At 38.8% G+C, this 7,500-nt stretch overlaps 1 long non-coding RNA gene and 1 pseudogene across 1 annotated transcript; one reads left to right on the top strand and one right to left on the bottom strand.

Annotated features, from left to right (window-relative positions):
- Nucleotides 1-2,356: 2,356 nt before the first annotated feature.
- Nucleotides 2,357-3,285, bottom strand: LOC120745190. Its single transcript, XR_005698580.1, has 2 exons — nt 3,199-3,285; nt 2,357-2,789 (listed from the first exon to the last, which is right to left on the bottom strand). It is a non-coding gene; the product is annotated as an uncharacterized LOC120745190 (long non-coding RNA).
- A 42-nt stretch (nt 3,286-3,327) lies between these two features.
- LOC120745192 overlaps nt 3,328-7,500 on the top strand; it is a 5,417-nt pseudogene continuing 1,244 nt past the window's right edge.

Here is a 7,500-nt window from a genome sequence, read left to right on the forward strand (position 1 = left end):
GTTTTCAAACATTACAAAAAACGTAAACATGCTATGTCATTATGATCAAACAAGCTTTTCAACATACCTCACACTGCAAATAGATTAGGCCATCTATTACCTTATAAAACAAATAAATAAATACATATAAATAAAACAGAACTAAAGAATACGATTCATTAAGTAAATTGTACAATAAAGTGTATTTAAAGCAGAATTTAACATTAGTTTTATGACAACATAAAAGGATTTTTATGTCAAGAGGTACCTCATCTGAAATGTTTGTCTGGTCAAACAGGGATTTCAAACTTGAAATACCAATAGAGTTTGGTCCAGCTACTTCCACAAGGTAATCTGTGAGAAAGCATATGCTGTAGTCAACAGATATCATTTTCTTTTTGCATGCTGCAACCATCATCCATTTCAGTCTTCTAGGAGCTTTGTCTGGTTGTAGTTCTTTTTTCTCCTCCTCTCCCCTCATCTATTAATAAATTGTTTTCTGACCTTCCTAACTGTTTCCGACCTGTCTTCCCAATGTGATGTTTAAGCAATATATGTATGGTCAGAAGGGGGTGAAATTTTCATTGCAGTTGTACGTGTAACATTGCATGTGATAATAAAAGGCTTGATTGGTTGATTATTCAACATGAGTTGACATTTACCTGACATTGTGAAGGAGTCACAGTTTCTGTAAGGGTGTAAGAACATAACATGTGGATTTGTTACACTTCTTTTTCACAAGTTAATAACAATCAATAATTTTCATTCCATTATTAACAAGCTATCACACGATGTCCCAGGGACAACATCTACACGATGTCCCTGGGACAACATTTACACTTTGTCCCTGGGACAACATTTACACGATGTCCCAGGGACAACATTTACACGATGTCCCTGGGACAACATTTACACGATGTCCCTGGACAAATTTGTAAATTTCTGGATTACTGTTAATCTCCATAGAATCAAGAACTCCTGTCCAGTTTCACAGCTATGGACCAGTTAATTATGTTTCCAGGTGATAGTTTGATTTCACTACATATCGTACTGTGTATGACTGTGTATGTGACAAATAAAAATTTGAATTTCATAGATTCAGCACACAACCATAAGTCTAGGCCTTTTAGTCCAGATTCTCTTCACTTATGTTTGTAAAATGATCAGGGAAGCTACTGCAATTTTGCCTGACCCAACCCCCGGGCCACGAAACACCCAAAAAGTTGGGGAACGCTGGTCTAGAGAACACTGGTTAGCTAATGCTGTCGTCAAGTAGCCTATCGCTAGCAAACAAACAGCAAGCCAAGTGAGGAACATATGTATAATGCTTACCGTAACACTGGTTAGCTAATGCTGTCGTCAAGTAGCCTATCACTAGCAAACAAACAGCAAGCCAAGTGAGGAACATATGTATAATGCTTACCGTTTATTAAAGAAAAGTATCCTAAATTGACTTCAAATTCGGCGGACAGGCGAATTGACTTCAAATTCGGCAGACAGGCGGCGGTTTCTCGCTTCTTCACTTGTATTTCGAAATACTCGAAGGCGGGTATTTCGAAGTCGCAAAGGAATGACGTCACAAGAAGGTGATTGGTCACTTGCAATGTTGAACCTGGAACAACATTAATTATGATGATGTGGGAACAACGCTGACACGAGGAAATCAGATCGTCCTCAAGCTCCCAGGCCTCTGGTAGAGGACCCGAGCTTGAAGGATAAACCGTGCTGGGTGTTTTTTATATAATATAATATACACACACACACACACATATGTGTATATAATATAGGGCTCATAGAAGGCCACTTTAGAATAGTCCAATGTCCTTCTCTTAGCCATTCTTGGGTGTTTTAGCTGTGTGTTTTGGGTCATTGTCCTGTTGCAAGACCCATGACCTGAAACTGGCCAGCACATTTCTCTCTAGAATGCCATGATAGTCTTGAGATTTCATTGTACCCTGCACAGATTCAATACACTGTATGCCGGATGCAGCAAAGCAGCCCCAGAACATAACAGAGCCTCCTCCATGTTTCACAGTAGGGACAGTGTTCTTTTCTAGATATGCTTCTAATACTAATACTACTGCCACAAATAATAATAACAATAATAATAATAATAAAATTAATAATAATGAAGTTTTTTCTGCTGTGTCATGCTGAGATGAGACCAAGAAACTGGGATGGCAGCCAGTTTATGTTTATATGTTACTATAAAACCGGTGAGTTGCAATTCATCATCCATTATAACTCTGTAAACCTGACTCTGTGTAAAAGTTCATTTCTATCAGTTGGTGCACAAAAATGGCCGTTTAAAGTTTTAATTGTTAAAACAGGGTTTCTGTATCCAATATAATAACAATGTTTGGTGTAGTTTTTTATTTTACAAAAAAAAAACAAAAAACAAAACCTTTCATGATTAAAAATTCAACTTCCTCAGAAGTTCTTAATTTGCGAGTCACAATTCTGGTATAAAGTATTACCAAATCACGCCTTCTTTCCTTCTTGGTTGTTGAGCTATGAAATGCTGATGACCTTCACAAGTTTTCCATTTGTCCAAAATGGAAGGACTCATCCTAAAAAAGCATTTCCCCCTGAAAGTTAAATGTCTCTTTGCTGCTGTATAGAGCATGACTGAGGAATTATTGATTCTTCCCATATTGTCTCTAATCTTAGCGAGGAAATCCTTGACAGAGGCCGAATGGTCACAAATACTTAATATTACACAGAATGTTACAAATTAATTAGCTCACTCACTTCAGTTTTTATTGTGGCAGTCATGTCAAGGTAGTTGTCCCCGGCAGAATTTGTTTCCCCTGCGTTGAGAGCACAGGCTTGGTTGTCCAAATCACAGACAAACAATATAAACACCAAAAAAATTGTTTCTTTTACATGCCTGAATGTGCACAAAATAGGTTTAAATGTTACACAAATTTCTTCAAGTCATAGGTTGTTCCATATTATGTCACTTTTTGCTTGATTCAATGTGCATAAAGTTAAAAGATTAAAAATAATAAAACCAATTTTTAAAAGAGGATTTTTCAAGTGATTCCAATTTTAGATGGATTATGCAGAAAAAAAATCTAATTGGGCTGAAGGTCTATTGCTTTATAACGTATTCAGGTTGTGTATCATGTTTTTAAAATGAAATAATTACTTTTAAAAATACGTAATCAGTAAAGTAACTGGATAACCTTCTTGGAGAAGTAATAGTAAACTACTTACTATTTTCAAGTAATTTGGTTGGAATGGAGGCGGAGTCAACTGGATCCGTTCTCCCTACCTGGTGCGCGCTCACGACGCAGAGGAAACTAAATTCTGTCAGGGATATCTATCTTGGCACGTCCCTCCTCTTCATACTTTTGGTGCGTGAGCTGGTTACGACTGTCTGTGATGGAGCGCTGGCGGGGCAGAGTGGCTCTGGTGACCGGAGCCTCGGTCGGGATCGGGGCGGCTGTAGCCGTGGAGCTGGTCCGGCTCGGTATGGGAAAGTGGTGGTGGCTGCGCCAGGGACGTGGGGAAAATACAGGTTTGCTCTGAAATAACAAACTCGATTTCAGAAGAGAAACACTTAATGTAAAACTCTAATGCAAAGGACTTTTTAATGTTATGCAAATATGCAGTTATGTAGCTCTGTCAAGTGGACATCATATAATGGCTGTCAAGCGACAGACTTTTTGTTTTACAATAAATCATTTATGCTGTACATATTGGTCAATATGCAATGGGTTAAAAGGAGCTGCACAATACCAGATACAAGTTGTGTACTATGCAGTATAATAAACAAAATTATAAACAGTATGTTGGCAGTATAGGAGACAGAAGTCAGACATGATATCTTACATACATAAAAAAAAAAAAAAAAAACAGTTAAAAACTGTACTGTTTAAACAAGCTTTCTGTTGACCAATGCTTTTTACATTTTTTATATTTTTAATTTACATTTAAACTGTATATTTTGTATATTGTGCATTTTGCTATTTATCGTATCTGTGTGCAGCGCTATGTGACTACCTGTCTATGAAAAGCGCTTAATAAATAAACTTTACTTACTTACTTTACTTACTTACTTACATACTGATGAATTGTGTAAATCCACAAAGAGCAGTAAACCTCGGGTCAACAGCCACAGCACAGGTCAGCTGATCACAGCCTGTAGAGAAAAAAAATCTGCTGGATCTCTCAATAGAGCCTATTGTGACTCTTGATTCATTTCCTCACACTCCTATAACCACTACAGTGATCTTAGGGTTCTCACATCTGCAAATCCCATTTTAGCCCCTGACTATACTCATATATTCATTATTTTCATTCCCATGTCTAATTTTGCTATTATGTTGAAGTTGTACAAGGTTATGTTTCCTTTGCAAAATAATTGAAATGTCCCTATCTTCTTACTTTTATGCTTTGAATTCATTTCAGAGCCTGGAATTTTTCTCTTTTATCTTAGTAAAGGAGTTTAATCGATAATTCAACTTTTACCAGAGTATTTTTACCACAAGAATCTGAATGCAATGGTGACTATGAAGGTATCATCTTTTGCTTTTTGTTTTCAGAAACTGGCAGCAGAGTGTCAGAGCGCCGGCCACCCTGGTGTTTTGGTGCCTTTCAAGTGTGACTTGAGCAAAGAGCAGGAGATTCTGTCCATGTTCGCCACAATCAAGGAGCAGCACAAAGGCGTGGACGTGTGCATCAACAACGCTGGCTTGGCTCATCCAGAGGCGCTGCTAAATGGCAAAACCAGTGGCTGGAAAAACATGTGGGATGTAAGCGTTATTTTAGAAAAAAAATTGTCATGGTTGGTATGCAGTAATATGTTGTTGTGTACTACATATTAAAGTATTTAAAGGAATGGTTAATTGTAGGGATGCACCGATACCACTTTTTTGGAAACGAGTACGAGTACGAGTACGAGTACTTGCATTTCAGTACTTGATGATACCGATACTGAGTACTTAATAAAAACATGATTTAAATTTGCAGGTAACAGCTTTAGTCCTATAATTTAACAAAAAACAAACAAACAAGGGATTAGTTTGGAATTAAGAACATTTATTTAAAATGAAAAGCATCTTGTGTGCAACATAATACAGAATAAATAATTATAAAAAACCAAAATTTAATTTTAAATTTGTTCGTCTGTTTCTCTGTTTAGAAGTCTCACTAGCACAGTCACAGCTGGGATGACATCAGAGGCTAGTGCGTCGTAGCTGCTCACTTTTTTAGTTAGTTCCTCAAAGGGGGCGAGGATGGCAACAGTCGTCTCCATAAGAGCCCATTGGTGAGCGGTGAGATAGTCAGGGAGTTCGTGCTCGGATACATACACGCCCAGCACTCGCTTTTGCTCAATGAGGGACTGGAGCATGCTGTTCCAGCGCGTCTGTACGCGTCTGTACGTCCTGCTGCAGTCTCTTTATTGGCTGGTTGAGCTGTCCCTGAATGTCCTCGAGGCGGGAGTAGGCTAAGGCGGAATGTTTAAAATGCCCAACTATTTTCCGTCCCACTGCTATAGCATCAGCTATGCTCCACTGTGCTAATAAGCGTGGGTAAACTCTTTGTACTCGTTGTTGTGTTTGGGATTTTAGGTGCTTGATTAAATTGCTTGTGTTAAATGCGCTACCTTTAGAGCCTCCTCTGGACAATTTCGCTGAGCACAATTTGGAGTCCGCCTTTGTTTTCGAGTCTTCATTCACTTTGAAATACTTCCACACAGCTGATATGTCTCGCCTCGCTTTCTCCCCGCTCTGAGCTGCAGCCGGGGCCTGGGGGCGGGCACTCGACGCCTGTGATTAACCCCTTACATGCCGCTCAAACATAGACAGGTCTCAGACCGTGGTATCGGTCCTCGGTATCGGGGGACTTTTAACGAGTACAAGTACTTTAGAAAATGTGGTATCGAGGCCAATACCCGATACCAGTATCGGTGCATCCCTAGTTAATTGGAAATACTAAAACTGCCCATAGGTGTAAATGCGGAGCGAATGTGTAGTGTGAATGATTGTCTCTGTCTGTGTGTTAGCCCTGCGACAGACTGGCGACCTGTCCAGGGTGTACCCTGCCTCTTGCCCTAAGACAGCTGGGATAGGCTCCAGCGCCCCCTGTGACCCTGAAAGAAGATAAGCGGAAGTGAATGGATGGATGGATGATTCCAAAAATGTTCTTTACTGTTTATTTCACTGCTGGTTTCTTACAGGTGAACGTTCTTGCACTGTGTATCTGTGCACGTGAAGCTTATCAGTCAATGAAAGAGAGAAATGTGGACGATGGGCACATCATAAACATAAACAGGTGCAGTTTTATTTACTGATGGACAGTGATGGGTATGCTTGTTAAGTTTATTGATTTAATCATAATACAAATATCTTATGATTCAGTCATTCTTTTGGCAACTCTGCACAATGGACTTTTTTCACAGCACACATTTGATCTCCCCATTTAAGAACCTCACTATAGCCAATAAAGCCAATTAAAAATGTCAATAACAGTATCCTAAAATCATAAGGGACATCTTAATATCACTTTCATTGGACAGCTATCAGTTCAGAACTAAAAGATTTTGAGTTTACTGTGAAAATCATCAAAGAAAAAATGCAGGCCAACCAAATCAAATTAATACATAAATAAGTAATAATTCCGAGCTTCTCTTGGTAGGCACTAAATCAACATTATCCAGAACCAACAGTTTCTCTGTTACTATCAATAACTCGCCGGTCTTCGTTTCTTCCTCTGTGAAAAGCTTGGGTGTCATCCTCGACAGTACTCTCTCTTTCAATTCACACATTAACAATGTCACTCGGTTTGCATATTTTCAATTGCGCAACATTAATCGTCTCCATCCTTTTCTCACCCCACATGCCGCTGCCATTCTTGTCCATAGCCTTGTTACTTCCCGGATTGATTATTGTAATTCACTTCTTTTTGGTCTTACTCAAATATCCATCCACAAGCTCCAACGCGTCCAGAACTCTGCTGCTCATATTATCACCAGGACCCCATCTATCCACCACATCACTCCTGTCCTGCAGCAGCTTCATTGGCTCCCGGTCAAATATCATATCAATTTCAAAATACTCTTGTACACATTTAAGGCTATTAATTATCTCTCTTCTCCATATCTCTCTTATCTGGTTCAGATCACCGCCCCATCTCGATGTCTGAGATGTCTGAGATGTCTGAGATCTTCTTCTTCCCTTTCTCTCTCCCTACCTCCTGATTTAAGAAATATCTCTTCCTTCTCTCTTTTTAAGTCCCACCTCAAAACTCACTTGTTCAAAATAGCTTTTCCCACATAACCTCTCCACTCTGCTATTTTAAATTTGTTTTATGTCTTATGCTGTTATGATTGTGTAAACTTCTTGCTTTTATGTTGCTTTTCTTATTCTACCATGTACAGTGTCCTTGAGTGTTCTGAAAGGTGCTTTCAAATAAAATGTATTATTATTAGTAGTAGTATTATAACTAAGTGATTATAAATTATATAGAAACTGTTAAGTTACAGCACAACAGCACGGTGATGCATTGGTTAAC

Source organism: Simochromis diagramma, unplaced genomic scaffold (genome assembly GCF_900408965.1).
Source record: "Simochromis diagramma unplaced genomic scaffold, fSimDia1.1 OVJJ01000772.1, whole genome shotgun sequence".
Classification (NCBI taxonomy): Eukaryota; Metazoa; Chordata; class Actinopteri; order Cichliformes; family Cichlidae; genus Simochromis; species Simochromis diagramma.